Source organism: Orycteropus afer, unplaced genomic scaffold, assembly GCF_000298275.1.
Source record: "Orycteropus afer afer isolate SDZICR_OR568_19922 unplaced genomic scaffold, OryAfe1.0 scaffold00050, whole genome shotgun sequence".
Lineage (NCBI taxonomy): Eukaryota > Metazoa > Chordata > Mammalia > Tubulidentata > Orycteropodidae > Orycteropus > Orycteropus afer.
The window spans coordinates 9,988,160-10,006,502 of record NW_006921637.1 but is presented as its reverse complement, the minus strand read 5'-3'; the positions used below and the strand labels follow the sequence as shown (position 1 = coordinate 10,006,502).

Genomic DNA, 18,343 nt, shown 5'->3' with positions numbered 1-18,343 from the left:
TGTTGATGGGCACCTAGGTTGTTTCCATCTTTTTGCTATTGTAAATTGTGCTACAATGAACATGGGTGTGCATATATCTGTTCTTATCCTGGCTCTCACTTCTTTAGGATATATACCTAGTAATGGGATTGCTGGATCAAATGGTATTTCTAATTCCAACTTTTTAAGAAATCATCATGTTTTCCACAGTGCTTGTATCATTTGGCAGTCCCATCAGCAGTGTATGAGAGTCCCAATCTGTCCATATCCTCGCCAGCATTTGTTATTTTCTGTCTTGTTGAACTTTGCCATTAGTGCTGGGGTGAGATAGTATCTCGTTTTGATCTGCATCTCTCTAGTGGCTAAAGATCATGAGCATTTCTTCATGTATTTGCTGACCACTTGAATATCCTCTTTGGTGAAGTGTCTATTCATGTCTTCTGCCCATTTTTTAATTGGATTGTTAATATTTTTGTTGTGGTGTTAGAGTTTTCTATCAATTTTAGAGATAAGTCCCTTGTCAGGTATGTCATTGACAAATATGTTCTCCCAATCTATAGGTTCTCTTTTCCCTCTTTTGTAGAAGTCTTTGGAAACACATAAAAATTAAATTTTAGAAGGTCCCACTCATCTAGTTTATCTTCAGCTGTTTGTGCATTTTGGTGTATGCTTGAAAGTCTATTTATACCATAAATGAGAGCTTCTAAATTTGCCCCTATTTTTTCCTTGAGGAACTTTATAGTTTTAGGTTTTACATAGTCTTTCATCCATCTGGAGTTAGTTTTTGTATGATGTGAGGTATGGATCTTGTTTCATTTTTTCTGCAAATGGATATCTAGTTTTGCCAGCATCATTTGTCAAAGAGACCATCTCTTCCTCATTTAATGTATTTCAGCCCTTTGTCAAAAATCAGCTGACCATAGGTCAAAGCATCTATTTCTGGGTTCTCAGTTCTGTTCTGCTGGTCTATGTGTCTATTGTTGTGCCAGTACCAGGCTGTTTTGACTACTGTGACTGCATAGTAGGTTTTTAGATCCAGGAATGTGAGACCTCCTACTTTGTCCCTCTTCTTCAATAGTGCTTTTCTTATTTGAGGTCTCTTTCCTTTATGTACAAAGTTAGTGATTGTACCTTCAGCATTCTTCACCAACACCACAACTCAAAAGCATCAACTCTTCTTCAGTCTTCCTTATTCATTGTCTAGTTTTCACATGGATATGAGATGATTGAAAATCTCATGACTTGGGTTAGGCACAACTTAGTCTTCAAGGAGATAACTTTGCTCTTCAGCACTTGAAAGAGATCTTTTGCAACAGATTTGCCCAATGCATGGTATGTTCTTCCATTTATGTGATTGCTTATGGTTTCTTGGAGTAGTGATTTGTAGTATTCTTTGTAGTGACATTTATTCCCAACTATTTTATTTTTTTTGGTAACTATTGTAAATGGTATTGATTTCCTTATCAGCTATCTCTTTGATGGTGTAGAAGAATCCAGTTGATTGTTGTATCCTGTCCTGCCATTATGCTAATTCTCTCAATTAGTTCCAGTAGATTTTTTGCTGAGTCTCTGAGTTTTCTAGGCATAGGATCATATCATCAGCAAATAGGGATAGTTTTACTTCTTTCTTACCAATTTGGATGCCTTTGATTTCCCTTTCTTGCCTTATTGCCTTGGCTAGGACTTCCAATACAATGTTGAATAGAAGTGGTGATAGAGGGCATCTGTGTCTGGTTCCTGTTTGCAGGAGGGATGGTTTCAGTTTCCATTGAGAATAATATTGGCTGTTGGTTTTGCATATGTATCCTTTATTATATTGATGATTTTCTCTTGTATTCTTATTTTGGTGAAAATTTTTAGCAGGAATGGGTATTGGATTTTATCAAATGCCTTTTCTGCTTTGATTAATATGATCATGTTGTTCTTTTCTTTTGTTTTATTTATGTGATGGATGATGTTGTTTGTTTTTTAAATGTTGAACCATTCTTGCATACCTGGTATGAACCACACTTGTTCACAATGTATTTATTTATTTTGATATGTTGTTGGAGTCTATTGGCTAGGATTTGGTTGAAGATTTTTGCATCTGTATTTATGAGGGATATTGGTCTGTAGTTTTCTCTTTTAGTGATGTCTTTGCCTGGTTTCAGTATCAAGGTTATGCTTGTTTCATAAAATAAATTTTGGAGGATTCCATCCTTTTCTATGGTCTGGAATAGTTTGAGTAGGATTGGTGTCCATTCTTCTCTGAATGTTCAGTAGAATTCTCCAGTGAATCCATCTGGGCCAGGGTTTTTTTGTTTTGTAATTGTTTTTCTCACCTGTTCAATTTCTTCTTTTGCTATGGATCTGTTCAAATTTTCCACCTCGGCCTCTGTTAGTTTAGGTTAGTAGTATGTTTCTAGAAATCTGTCCATTTCTTCTAGATTTTCAAATTTTTTGGAGTATAGTTCTTCAGAGTATCCTGATATTATCCTTTTAATTTCAGTTGGTTCTGTTGTGGTGTCACCCAATTCATTTCTTATTCATGTTACTTGTATTCACTCCCTCTTTCCTTTGTTAAATTTGCCAGTGGTTTGTCAATTTTATTCATCTTTTCAAAGAACCAACGTCTAGTCTTGTTGATTTTTTCTATTATCTTTCTATTTTCTGTTTTATTTATTTCTGCTCGAATCATGATTATTTCTTTTCTTCTGGTGACTGTAGGCTTTTTTTTTTTGCTGCTCTTTTTCCAGTTGTTGGAGATTTTGGGTTAAGGTGTTGATTTTGGCTCTTTCTTCTTTTTTTATGTGTGCATTTATTGCTATAAATTGGCCTGTGATTGCTGCTTTTGCTGTCTCCCAAAGATTTTGGTATGTTGTTTCCACTCTTGTTTGATTTAAGGAATTTTTAAATTTCATTTTTTATTTCTCCTAAAACCCAGTCATTTTCATGGAAGGTGTTATTCACTTTCCATGTATTTGGTCATTTTCTGTTCATCTTCCTATTGTTGAGTTCTCCTTTTACAGCATTGTTATCTGAGAAGATGATGTACAGGATTGCAATGTTTTTAAATTTATTGAGTCTTGCTTTGTGGCCTAATATATGATCTATCCTGGAGAATGTTCCATGTGCACTGGACAAGAATGTGTATTATGCTCTTGTTGGGTGAAGTGCTCTGTAGATGTCTATAAGGTCAAGTGAGTGGATTATATTGTTTAGTTCTTCTGCATCTTTGTTGAGTTTCTTTCCATTTCTATCCATGATTGAAAGTGGTGTTTTAAAGTCTTCTACTCTGACTGTGGAGTCACCTATTTGTCTTTTCAGTTCTGTTAGAGTCTGGTTTATGTATTTTGAGGCTCTTTCATTGAGTGCATAGATATTTATTATTGTTGTGTCCTCTTGTTCAATCTATACTTTAATCATTATATAATGTCCTTGTCTCTTATGGTAGTTTTTGTTTTAAAATCAATTTTATCAGAAATTAATATTGGCACTCCCTCTCTTTATGATTGCCATTTGTTTGACATATCTTTTTCCAACCTTTGATTTTTAGTCTATTTTTGTCTTTCTCTCTAGGGTGTGTCTCTTGTAGACAGCCTATTGATGGATTGTGTTTTCTTATCCAGGCTGCAACTCTCCATCTCTTGAATGGTGCATTTAATCCATTGACATTCAATATAATTATCAACAAGTATGAATTTGTAGCTGTCATTTTGTTATGTGCTTTTTTTAAAATTTATGAATCGTGTCATCACTTCCTTTGTTGCTGTTGTTTTAGTATTTGCTAAATATTTGTGCTTGTCTACTTTTTTTTTTTAATTTTATTATTTTTCTTTGAGGTTACCCTGTGATTTATAATTTTCTACCCAAGTTTAGAACAGTCCATTCTACCTTGCAGTTGTCTTGACTCCTCTACCATTCAGAAGTTCTGAAACTACACAGTTTTTTCCCTCTTTTTGATTTGTAGTTGTCCTTATTTGTCAATTGATGTCTCTGGTTTCCTGTTTACAATCTTGCAGGCTTATTTACTTTGGATACTTCCATAACTGGTTGATTTCAGGGTTATGTCATCATGTGTGTTAATGGTCAGTTGTATTTTGCTGTTGTTAGTTCTATGTCCGCAGGACTCCCTTTAGCATCTCTTGTAAGGCTGGTGTGGCTTTAACAAATTCTCTTAATTTCTGCTTATCTGGAAATTTTCTAATTTCACCATCATATTTGAGGGACAATTTTGCTAGGTATATAGGTATATAATTCTTGGTATATAATTCTTCTTTTTTAGCATCTAGTCATTTATTGTGTTTCTATTTATTTAACAAACACGTGTACAACAATTTTAAATGCATAAAGAAATAACTCAATTAATCTTTATGATAATTCTCAAACTCAAACTCACCAACATTGAGTTGATTCTGACCCATAGCTACTCCCATTGGGTTTCCAAGGCTATAAATCTTTATGGAAACAGATTGCTTCGCCTTTCTTCCATGGAGCAACTGGTGGGTTCAAACCACTAGTCTTCTGATTATCAGCCAAATGCATTCACCACTACACCACCAGAGCTCCTTATAATAATTCTCAAAGCAAGCTCACTGCCATAGAGTTAATTCCAACTCATAGCGACTTCCATTGGGCTTCTGAGGCTGTCTATCTTATGGAAGTACATTGCCTTATCTTCCTTCCATGGAGAGGCTAGTGAGTTTGAACTGCTGACCTTGTGGTTAGCAGCCAAATGCCTTATCCACTATGGAATTGGAGCTCCTATTAGCATCTGTATCAATATGGACATTAAAATCCATTTCCAAATCATCTGTATGTTATATGTATTAATGAATATTAATGTCTGTAGATATGTTGTTGTTAGGTGCCCTCAGGCCTATTCTGACTGATAGTGACCCTTTGTAAAACAGAATGGAACATGGCCTGGTCCTGCGCCATCCTCACAATAGTTGCTATGTTTGAGCTCACAGTTACAGCCACCATGTCAATTCATCTTGTTGAGGGTCTTCTTTTTTTGCTGACCCTCTCTTTTACCAAGCATGATGTTCTTTGCCAGTGACTGATCCCTCTTGATAACATGTGCAAAGTATGTGAGATGAAGTCTTGCTATTCTTGCTTCTAAGAAGAATTCTGGCTATACTTCTTCCAAGATAGATTTGGTCATTCTTCTGGCAATCAGGATATATTTAATATTCTTTACCAGTACCAAATTCAAAGGCATCAATTCTTCTTTTTGTTTTCCTTATTCAATATCCAGCTTTCACATGCTTATGAGGTGATTGAAAATATCATGGCTTGGGACAGGTGCATGGTAGTCTTCAAAGTGATATCTGTGCCCCCCCCTTTTTTTTAACACTTTAAAGAGATCTCTTTGCAGGATATTTGTCCTATGCAATATGTCATTTTTATTTCTTGACTGCTGCTTCCATAGAGATTGTGGATCCAAGTAAAAGGAACTCATTAACTATATGATATTCATATAAAATGTATCTATGTTCATATAATCTATAGCCATGACTCATCACTCATCTGTCAGTTTGTTATACTGTGGTGGCTTGTACATTACCATGAGACTGGAAGCTATGCCAACAGTATTTCAAATACCAGCAGGGTCATCCATTGTGGACAGGTTTCAGTGGAGCTTCCAGACTAAGACAGTGGAGAAGGACAGGGCCATCTGCTTCTGAAAAAACTGGCCAATGAAAACTTTATATGAAAAACAGTGAAACACGGTCTGATATATTACTAGAAAACTTTATGAATTGACATGAAACACTGATGTAGTGCCTGAAGATGAGGCCCTCATGTTCGAAGGCACTCAGAGTACAACTGAAAAAGAGCTGCCTCCCCAGAGTTGAGCATAATGATGTGGATGGAGTAAAACTGTTGGGACCTTCACTTGATGATGGAGCATGGCTCAAAATGGGAAGAAATAGTGCAAATATTAATTAATAGTCAGAATATGGAGTATACTAAGTATGAATCTAGGAAAACTGGAGCTGTCAAAAATGAAATGGAATGGATAAAGATCAATATCCTAGGTATTAGTAAGTTGAAATGGATGGTATTGGCGATTTTGAATCAGACAATCATATGATCTACTCTACTGGGATGACAACTGAAGAGGAATAGCATTGCATTCATCATCAAAATGAACATCTCAAGATCTATCCTATAGTACAATGATGTCAGTACTAGGATAATATTCCTATGCCTACAAGAAAGACCAATTAATACTACTGTTCTTCAAATTTACAAATGAACTACTGAAGCCAAAGATGAAGAAATTGAAGGTTTTTTTTTTTTTTTAACCAATTTCTGCAGTCTGAAATTGACTGAACATGCAGTTATTACTGGTGACTGGAATGCAAAAGTTGAGAGCAGAAGAATAATTGGTAGTTGGAAAATATGGCCTGAGTATAGAAATGACACTGGAGATTGAATGATAGAACTTTGCAAGACCAATGACTTACTTATTGCAAATATCTTTTTTTTCAGCAACATAAATGGGAACTATACACATGGACCATGCCAGATGAAATATACAGAAATCAGATCAACTGTATCTGTGGAAAGAGGTGATGGAGAAGCTCAATATCATCAGTCAAAATAAGGCCACAAGTTGACTGTGGAACAGACCATCAGTTGGTTCAAGTTTAAGCAAAAGAAAATTGAAATAAGCCAACAAGAGCCAAAATATGACCTTGATTACATCTCACCTGAATTTAGAGACCATCTGAAGAATAGATTTGATGCATTGAACACCAATGACTGAAGAACAGATGAGTTGTGGGATAACATCAAGACCATCATACATGAAGAAAGAAAATCATCATTAAAAAGATAGGAAAGGAATAAAAGACCAACATGGATGTCAGAAGAGACTCTGAAACTTGTTTTTGAATGTAGAGTAGCTAAAGTGAAGGAAAGAAATGCTGAAATAGAACTGAACAGCAGATTTCAAAATGTGACTCAAGAAGACAAAGTAAAGTATCATAATGAAATGTGAAAATATCTGGAGTTAGAAAACCAAGAGGGAAAAACACACTCAGCATTTCTTAAGCTAAAAAAACTGAAGAAAATATTCAGCCCTCAAGTTGCAATATTGAAGGATTCTATGGGCAAAAAATAATGATGTAAGAAGCATCAAAAGCAGATGGAAGAAATACACTGAGTCATTGTATAAAAAAGAATTGCTTGATGTCCAGATATTTCAGGAGGTAGCATATGATCAAGAACTGACACAGGACCATAGTACTGGGGGACACCAGACTCAATTGACACAATAAAATACATAAAAATCTTGTTCCACAACATACTTTGGTGAGTAGTGACTGGGGTCTTAAAAGCTTTCAAGTGGCCATATAAGATACAGCTAATGGTGAAGAGGCATAACTCAAAATGGGAAGAAACAGCTGCAAACCTCCAGTAATAATCAGAATGTGGAATATATGAAGTATGAATCTAGAAAAATTGGAAGTTTTCAAAAATGAAATGGAACATGTAAAGATTGATATCCTAGGCATTAGTGAGCTGAAATGGACTGGTCATATGATCTATTATGCTGAGAATGACAAATTGAAGAGGAATGGTGTGGCATTTATCATCACAAAGAATGTTTCAAGATCTATCCTGAAGTATAATGCTCTCGGTAATAGGGAAATATCATATGCCAACAAGGAAGACCAGCTAATACTACTGTTACTCAAACTTACACACCAACCACCAAAGATAAAGATGAAGAAATAGAAGATTTTTACCAACTTTGCAGTATGAAATTGACCAAACATGCAATCAAGATATGTTGTTTATTACTGTTGATTGGAACGTCAAAGTTGGAAACAAAGAGGAATCATCCATATTTGGAAAATATGGACTTGGTGATAGAAATGACACTGGAGATTGTGTGATAAAATTTTGCAAGACCAATGACTTATTCATTGCAAATACCTTGTTTTCAACAACATAAATTGCAGTTATACACATGGACCTCACTAGATGGAATACACAAGAATCAGATCGACTACATCTGTAGAAAGAGGTGATGGAGAGGCTCAATGTCTATGCTCAAAACAAGGCTAGGAGCTGACTGTGAAACAGACCATCAACTGCTCACATGCATGTTCAAGTTGAAGTTGAAGACAATTAAAACAAGTCCATGAGAGACAAAATATGACCCTGATTATATCCTCCTGAATTTAGTGATCATCTAAAGACGAGATTGATGCATTGAACACCAATGACCAAAAGCCAGATGAATTGTGGGATGACATCAAGAACATCATCCATGAAGAAAGAAAAGAAAAGAAAAACCAAATTTACTGCTCTCGAGATGATTATGACTCATAGTGACCCCTCCTTGGGTTTCTGAGGAGGAATCTCTATGGAAGTAGATTGGCCAATCTTCCTTCTGAGGAGTGTCTGGTGGGTTTGAATCATGAGCCTTCTGGTTAAAAGTCAGATGCCTTAGACATTACATCCCCAGAGCTCCTCTAAATAAAGCAAAATGTCATTAAACAGACAGGAAAGGAAGAAAAGACCAAAATGGATGTCAGAAGAGACTCTGAAGCTTGCTCTTGAATGGAAAGTAGCAAAAACAAATGGAAGAAATGACAAGATAAAAGAGCTGAACAGAAAATTTCAAAGAGCAACTCAAGAAGACAAAGTCAATTATTATTATGAAAATGTGCAAATATCTGGAGTTAGAAAATGAAAAGGGAAGAACACTCTCAGCATTTCTCGAGCTTAAAGAACTGAAGAAAAAATTCAAGCCTCAAGTTGCAATATTGAAAGATTTTATGGACAAAATATTGAATGATGCAGGAAACATCAAGAGAATATGGAAAGAATACAGTCATTGTACCAAAAAGAAATGATTGAGATGACATCCATTTCAAGAGGTGACACATGATTAAGAACCAATGGTACTGAAGGAAGATGTCCAAGCTTCACTAAAGAAATGGGTAATAAATAACACTCCAGAAATTGACAGGAAACCGACTGAGATGTTTCAATAAACAGATACTGTGCTGAAGGTACTTACTCATCTACGCCAAGAGATTTGGAAAATGGCTACCTGGCCAACTGACTGGAAGAGATTCATATTTGTACCCATTCCAAAGAAAGGTGATCACACAGAATGTGGAAATTTTGAACAGTTTATTAATATCACATGGAAGTAAAATCTTGCAGAAGATAATTCAAAAATGGTTGCAGCAATATATTTACAGGGAATTTCCAGAAATGCAAGCTGGATTCAGAAGAGAACATGGAAAGAGGGGTATCATTGCTGATGTCAGATGGATCTTGGCTGAAAGCAAAGAGTACAAGAAAGATGTTTACATGTGTTTTATTGACTATGAAAAAGCATTTGACTATGTGCATCATAAAAAATTGTGGATAGCATTGAGGAGAATGGGAATTCTAGAACACTTAATTGTGCTCATGAGGAACCTGTACATAGACTCGTTGGAACAGAACAAGGGGTTACTGCATGGTGTAAAATCAGGAAGGGAGTGTGTCAGGGTTGTATTCTTTCACCATACTTATTCAATCTGTATGCTGAAGAAATAATCTGAGAAGCTGGACTATATGGAGAAAAACATGGCATCAGGATTGGAGGAAGACTCATTAACAACCTGCTATATGCAGAGGAACTGCCAGCCTTCTGGTTAGCAGTCAAGTGCCTTAGTCACTACACTACCAGAACCAGCCACTCCTCAGAAGGAAGATGGGGCAATCTACTTCTGTAGTGATACTGCTTTGGAAACCCAAGGAGGGGTTGCTATGGGTTGGGTCTGACTTGATGGCATATAACAACAACATATGCAGAGGATGCAATCTTGCTTGCTGAAAGTGAAGATGATTTGAAGCATTGACTGATGAAGATTAAAGACTCTAGTCTGCAGTACTGATTACACTTCAACATAAAGAAAATGAAAATCCTAACAACTGGACCAATAAGCAGAATCACAATAAATGGAGAGAAGGTTGAAGTTGTCAAAGACTTTGTATTACTCGGTTCCACAATCAACACCAATGGAAGCAACAATCAAGAAATGAGACAATGTATTTATTGCACTTAGCAAATCTGCTGCAAAAGACCTCTTTAAAGCACTGAAGAGCAAAGATATCTCCTTGAAGACTAAGGTGTGCCTAACTGTGGTGGTATGTTTGTGTGTCAACTTGGCTGGGCCTGGTTGAGTGGCTGGGCTGCTGTTGGTCGTTATTCCCCATGATGAGACTGGCAGTCAATTCCATGGTGGAATCTACCACAAGTGGCTGAATAGCTGCCCTTGGGATGTGGTCTGCTTCTCATATATAAGAAGCAAAGAATGGTCTCTAGTTTGTGGCACGTTTGAACCCTGCATGTAGCTGTGTCGTTGTTCAGCAGCCTGCCATGTTCTGCTGACCTGGGGACTTACAATGGACTTGAATTAATAGCCTGCAATGTGGTTTGGTAACATCGGGACTGTGCCTTTTTATTTATCAACCTTGGGCTTGGCAGCCTCAGCAGGTAAAAGCTGCCTGAGTGAAGAAAAGCCTCTAGCTTCAATGGGCTGGGAGCTGAAGGCAGAGCTGAAGCCCAAGGCTGAGGAGCTTTCACCCAGCCCCTAGAGCTTGACACTTCCAACTTGGACTTAAAGCCTCCAAACTGTAAGAGAATAAACTCCTGTTTGTTAAGGCCATCTCATTTGTGGTATATTCCTGTTAGAGCGGCATTAGGTAACCAGAACACTAACCCAAGCCATGATATTTTCAATTGCCTCATATGCATATGAGAGCTGGACAGTGAATAAGGAAGACTGAAGAAGAGCCTTTGAGTTGTGGTGCTGGTGAAGAATACTGAAAGCACCATGGACTGCTAAAAGAATGAACAAATCTGTCCTGGAAGAAGTGTGGCTGGAATGCTTCTTGGAAGTGAGAATGGCCAGGCTTTTTCTGACCTACTTTGGTCATGTTATCAGAAGGGACAATTCCCTTGGTAAAGTGGAGGGTTAGTGAAAAAGGGGAAGACCCTGAATAAGATGGAGTGATACAGTTGCTGCTATGATGGGCTCAGGTATAGCAAGGATTGTGAGGCTGGCACCTGACTGGGCATTTTTTCATTTTGTTGTACATAGGATGGCTATGAATTGGAGCTGACTCAACAGCACCTAACAATGAAAACAATGTGTCTTGGAATTGACTTGATGGCAGAGTTATTTTTTTTTTTCAAATTTGATTTATGTATATTATATATATATATATATATATGTATCATTATTAATATTATCTATATCTATATACTTGTATTAATATGTATATTGAAGATGAGACATTAAGGCTCAGGAGAGGGTAAATGACTTGCCCAAACCATACTGAGTGTCTCAGCTAGCATCTAAACCCTGGCTCTAAGGCTCCAGAGCCCATGATCTGAACTAGCACACTAAGAACTAGCACTTCTGCTTCCGAAGTATGAGCCCGGAAAAGCAAACCAAACCCAACCCACTGCCATTGAGTTGGTTGCAACTCATACCCACCCCCATTAGGTTTCTGAGGTGGTAAATCTTTATGGAAATAGATTGTCTAGTCTTGTTTCCATGGAGTGGCTGGTAGGTTTGAACTACCAACCTTCTGGTTAGCAATCAGATGCCTTATGCGTTATGCTACCAGAGCTCCTTGAACCTGAAAAATATCTTCTATTATTATTTACCCACCAGCCAATCCTTGGAAAGAAGGTTGGGCAATCTACTTCCACAGTGATGCTGCCTCAGAAACCCAAGGAGGGGTCACTATGAGTCAGATCCTACTGGACAGCCGTGAATTTGGTTTTTGGTTTATATGTGATTTGGATGGAGAGCAGTAGTTTTGTTGTGATCTTGTCTGAGTTGCTCGTAGAGCGTGGTTGACTGAAATAAAGCCTGCCCCACCCCCAAATCATAAAACTCAGTGCTATTGAGTTGATTCTCACTCATAGTGATGCCCATTGGGTTCCTGAGGCTGTAAATCTTTACAGAAGCAGACTGCCTCATCTTCTTCCATGGAACAGCTGGTGGGTTCGAACCACCAACTTTTTGGTTAGTAGCCAAGTGTCTTAGCCATTATACCTCTAGAGCTCCTTGAAATAAATGCATTCTCATTCAACTATGTTAAGTTAAACCATGTGAAATATCTTAAATTTGTCTGTGACCTATAAAAGCAACAATTCCATTTGATTCAGCCTAGTATCTCTCTCTAGAAGGTCTGGTAGCATAGTGCTTAAGGCATCGACTGCTAACCAGAAGGCTGGCGGTTCAAACCCACCAGCCACTCCTTGGAAGGAAGGTATCACTTCCGTAGTGATATCCCCTCGGAAACCCAAGGAGGGGTTGCCATGAGTCAGGTCTGACTCACCGGCACATAACAACAACAACACTATCTCTCTCATAAAAGTACAGCTTTTATTAAACATGCATTAAGTCACTGTAAACTGTTGGCTTGTTTTACGAGCTATTATTGTTCTCCTTTTCCTCACAACAGTTATCTATATACCGTGCTTTTATATCCCACTGACTTTCTGAGCCCACTGTAATATGATTTGTATTTGTCCCTCCCCAAATCTCTACCAAGTCAGTAATCATTTTCTATTTGTTACATTCAAAAGATAGTTTTCAATTCTTATTTAGCTCCATTTCACAACAGTGTCTCTAGAACTTTTGACCAGATTCATTCTAAAACCTCTCCCCTTTGCATTCATGATTTTGTTCTTTTCTTGTCTTCTTGCTAACTTCTGGCCATTTATCTAAATCCTTTATGAGCTCCTGTTCTACTTCCTGTCTTCTTTTTTTATTTCTATTTAGTGGATTACCTTCCCTTCCCATCCTACCCCTAGTAACTATCAAAGAATATTACTTTTCCTGTGAAACCTTTTTATTGGCTTTTGGCAATAGTGATTTCATACAATATTTGTCTTTTTGTGTGCTTAATTTCATTTAGCATAATGGTTCATGGCTGTTATGAGATGTTTCGTATATTCATCATTGTTCTTTAGTTTGTTGATCTGTTCTTCCATTGATGGGCATTTACATTGTCTCTTTTTTTTTTTTTTTTTTTTGCCATTGTGTATAATGCTGCAATGAACATGAGTATGTTCATCTCATAGCTCTTATTTATGTAGGATATATAACTCTGTAGTGGGATTGCTGGGTTATATAGTATTTCTATTTCCAGCTTTTTAAGGAAGCACCATACTGTTTTGTAAAGTGGGTGCATCATTTTACAATCCCACCAGCACTGTATGAGGATTCCAGTTTCATTCTACTCTCACCAGCATTTATTGTTTACTGTTTTTTGAACTTTGCTATTAGTGCTGTGGTGAATGATAGCTCCTTGTTGTTTTGATTTGTGTCTCTCTGATGGCTAATAAGGAGCTCTCTGGTGGTGCTGTAGTTAAAACATTGGGCTGCTAACCAACAGGTCAGTGGTCTGAACCTACCAACCAATCTGTAGGAGAAAGATGAAGCAGTCTATGGGGCAGTTACATTTCTGTCCAATAGGGTTGCTATGAGTTGTAATCAACTTGATGGGTTTGATTTTGGTTTGGGAATGGCTAATGATCATGAGCATTTATGTGTTTGTTAGTTGCCTGAAAGTCTTCTTTGGTCAAGTATCTGTTCATGTCCTCTGCCCACTTTTTAATTGGATTTTTCTTTCTCTTTGTTGTTAAAGTATTGAAGTTTCCTAGCCTCTTGTCTGATGTGTCATTGACAAATTTTTTTTTCCCTGTCTGTGGGTTCTCTTTTCACTCTTCTGCTGAAATATTTTGATGTGCCTAAGTGTCTGATTTTCAGGAGGTCTGTCATTTATTTTGTCTTCTGTGCATTTTTATTATGTTTGATGGTATATTTATACCATGAATTAGTGCCTATAAATGTGTCCCTATTTTTTCTTTGTTGGTATTTATGATTTTAGGTTTTACATTCAGATCTTTGATCCAACATGAGCTTGTTTTTATATATAGTGTGAGATATAAGTCCTATTTCATTTTTCTGCAAATGGGTATCTTGTTTTTCCAGCACCATTTATTAAAGAGTCTATATCTTCCCCATTTAATAAGTTTCTACCTTTTGCCAAAGATCAGCTGTCCCTAGGTAGGTGGATTCACTTCTGGGTCCTCAGTTCTGTTCCTGTGGTCTATGTGTCTGTCATTGTACCCGTAACAGGCTTTTTTAAAGACTGTGGCTGTGTAGTAGGTTTTCAAATCATGGAGTGTGAGGCCTCTTTGTTCTTCTACTTTAATAGTACTTTACGTATCTGGGGTCTCTTTCCTTTCCATATAAAGTTGATAATTATTTTTTTCATTTCTTTAAAGAAAGATGATGGAATCTGCAATGAAATTGCCTTCTATTAGATAACTTAGGTTACTTCTGATATTTTCATGATGATAAGTCTTCCTATCCATGAATATCTTATATCCTGCCATTTATGTTGGTCACTTTTGGTTTCTTGTAATAGTGTTTTATAGCTTTCTTTGTATAGGTCTTTTGTGCCTCTGTTTAGATTTATTCCCAAGCACTTCATCCTTTGGGTGGTTATTATAAATAATATTGCTTTCCTTATTTCCTTTTCAGAGTTCTCTTCATTAGTGTTAAGGAATATGATTGATTTTTGTCTGTTGATCTTATACCCTGCCATTTTGCTGAAACTTTCAATTATTTCCAACAGTTGTCTTACTGAGTCTTTGGGATTTTCTGTGTATAAGATTCTGTCACCTGATCGTGGGATAACAAATAGGGATAGTTTTACTTCTTTGCCAATTTAGATACCTTTTATTTCCCTTTCTTACCTTATTTCTATTGCTAGGGCTTCCAATATAATACTGAATAGGAGTGGTGACAAAATACACATTTGTCTGGTACCTGTTCATAAGGGGAATGCTTTCAATGTCTTCCCATTGAGAATAACGTTGGCTGTTGGATTTGTGTATTTGCCCTTAATTATGTTGAGGAATTTCCCTTCTGTTTCTATTTTGTTCAGTGTTTTCATCAGGAGTAGATGTTGGATTTTGTCAAATGCCCTTTCTGTGTCAATTGACATCATCATGCAATTCCTTTCCTTTATTTTATTTATGTGATGGATTATTTTCATCATTTTTCTAATGTTGAATCATCCTTGCATACTTGGTATGAATCCCACTTGGTCATGATGTATTATTTTTTTGATATGTTGTTGGAGTTTACTGGCTAGGGTTTTGTTGAGAATTTTTGTATCTATGTTCATGAGGGATATTGGTCTGTAGTTTTCTTTTCTAATGATGTCTCTGCCTGGATTTGATATCAGGGTTATGCTTCCTTCATAAGAAGAATTTGAGAGTTTTCCTTCATTTTTTATATTCTGGAATACTTTGAATAGAATTGGTACCAGCTGTACTCTGAATATTTTGTATTATTCACCAGTGAAGCCATTTAGGCCAGGACTTTTTTTTCTGTTGGTAGTTTTTTATTACCTGTTCAATTTCTTCTTTTGTTGTGAATTTTTTTTTTTCCAATTTTCTATTTCAGTCTGTGTTACTTTAGATAGGTCATGTTTTTCTAGAAATCTGTCCATTTTTTCTAGACTTTCAAATTTGTTGGCATATAGCTCTTCATAGTATCCTGATATCATCCTTTTTATTTCAGTTGGTTTTGTTGAGAAATTGTCCATTTCATTTCTTATTTGTGTTATTTGCATTTTCTACTTCTTTTTCCTTGTTTAACTTGCCAATGGTTTGTCAATTTTATTAATCTTTTCAAAGAATCAACTTCTATTCTTGTTTAGTCTTTCTATTGTTTTTCTGTTTTCTATTTCATTTGTACTCTAATCTATTATTTCCTTTTTCTGGAGAAGGTAGGCTTCTTTTTTTGACACTCTTGTTCTAATTGTTGGAGATACTGAATTATGATGTTGATTTAGGCTCTTTCTTCTTTTTTGATGTGTGTATTTTATTGTTAAAATTTGTCCTCTGAGTGCTACTTTATCTGTGTCCCAGAGATTTATAGTATGTTGTATTTTCATTCTTGTTTGATTCAAGGAATTTTTTAATTCAATTTTTTATATCTTCTGTTATCCAGTAGTTTCTAAGAAGGGTGTTACTCAGTTTTCATGTGTTGGCTTTGTTTTCCTTGATCTTCCTATTGTTCATTTCTAATTTATAGCATTGTGTTCTGAGAAAATACTTTGCAGTATTTTTAACTTTATTAAGGGCTTGCTTTGCAGCCTAACATATGGTCTATTCTGAAAACTGTTCCATACGCACTGGAAAAGAATGTATGTGGTGCTGTTACGGGGTAAAGTGCTCTTATATATCTATAAGGTCAAGTGGTTGATTGTATTATTTAGTTCTTCTGTGTCTTTGTTGAGTTCCTTTCTAGTTTTTCGATCTTTAACTGATAGTGATCTATTAATGTCTCCTACTATTACTGCGAAGTCATCTATTTGTCTTTTCAATTCTTTTAAAGTCTGATTTACGTATTTTGGAGCTCTTTCATTGGATTCATACATATTTATTATGGTTATGTCCTCTTGTTCAATTGTTCCTTTAATCATCATATAATGTCCTTCCTTGTCTCTTATTGTGATTTTTGTCTTAAAGTCTATTTTATCAGAAATTAATATTGCCTTTTTTGCCTGCTATTTTATGATTACCATTTGCTTGATGTATTTTTTCCAACCTTTGATTTTTAGTCTATTTTTGCCTTTGTGTCTGAGGTGACTCTCTTGTAGAGAATATAGTTATGGGTCATGTTTTCTTATACATTCTGCAACTGTCTCTTGATTGGTGCATTTAATCCATTTAAATTCAGTGTAATTATCAAGTATAATTTTATTCGTGTCATTTTATATGTATTTTTTTTTTCATGGTGCTACTAATTTCTTTGTTCCATATAATTTTTTGTGGTGAGCTCATTTTGATTGTGAATTTCTTAACATTTCCTTTATTAATGTTGTTTTGGTATTCCCTAAATATTTGTGACTTTCCTTTGTTTATTTGATGAGAAAGTTCATTAATTTTCTTTGAGATTACCCTGTGATTTATTATTTTCTTCTCAAATTTAAAACTCTACATTCTATCTTCAAACTGTCTTGACTCTCTCTCTATATGGAAATTTTTAAAACTCTACATTCTATCTTCAAACAGTCTTGACTTTCTCTATATTTGGAAATTCTGTACCTACACTATTTATTCCATCTTTTTGCATTGTAGTTGTCCTCATTTACAAATTAATATCTCTGGTTCCCTGTTTTCACTTTCGTAGGTTTATTTTACTCTGGATACCTCTGTATCTGAGTTGGTTTCTGGGTAATCTTGTCATGTGTATTTATCACAGATTGTTGTCTACTGTTGTTGGTTCTCTGTCCTAAGTACTTCCTTTAGCATCTCTTGTAAGGTTGGTCAGAGTTTTACGAAATCGCTTACATTCTGTTTATCTATAAATGTCCTAATGTCACCATCATATTTGAGAAACAGTTTTGGTTGTATTTATTTCTTGATAAGAAATTTTTTCTTTCAGAGTTTAATATATGTCATCCCATTGCCTTCTTACCTGCATGGATTCTGCTGAAAAAATAGAGCTTGTTCTTATTTGCTGCAATTTTTAGCTAATTTTGCATTTTTCCCAAGCTGCTTTCAGGAGTCTTTCTTTGAGTTTGGTTCTGGAAACTTGAATTATGATCTGTCTTGATTTTTTTTTTTTTTTTGGGGGGGGGGAAGGGGAATCAATCCTATATTGAGTTTGTTGAGCTTCTTGAATGCACATCTTTTCATCTTTCATAATATTAGGGAGGTTTTCTTCCAAGATATCTTCAACAATTTTCATGGTATGTTTTTCAAATCTTTCTGTTCTGGAATGCTGATTATACATATATTATCCTCCTTGATGGTTTCTTACATAAATCTTAAATTTTAGTAATTTTTTTCAGTGTTTTTTTCTGATTGTTCCCTTAACAAATTAATATTGACTGATTTGTCTTCAGTCTCACTACTTTTATCTTCCATTGATTCAGTTTTACTTCAATGCACTTTCAAAGTGTTATCTATTTCTGAAATCTTAATATTAATCTTCTCTTTTCTGTTATTGTGTGGTTTTTAATTTTTCATTTATTTTATCAGTTTGTTCTTATATTGTGTTCTTGAATTTTTCTAGAGTATTGTCTGTGTTCTCCTTAATTTTGCTAGTGTTTTCCTTGATCTCTCTCTCTCAATCCATTGAAGATACTGAAATATAATTCTTTTGAATTCCTTATCAGGTAGTTCCAATGCTACTTTTTTCCTCAGGGAGTTTTTCTTGCTGTGTACTTTTATTATGCATATTTTTTTTTTTTTTATTAGGATTTGGGTGAAGATTTACAGAGTAAATTCACTTTTCATACAGCAGTTCACATA

The 18,343-nt window shown here is 35.7% G+C and overlaps 1 protein-coding gene across 1 annotated transcript in view; it reads left to right on the top strand.

The window, feature by feature from the left end:
• The window catches only part of DISC1 (DISC1 scaffold protein), a 688,592-nt gene that overhangs the window by 112,748 nt on the left and 557,501 nt on the right, over window positions 1-18,343 (top strand).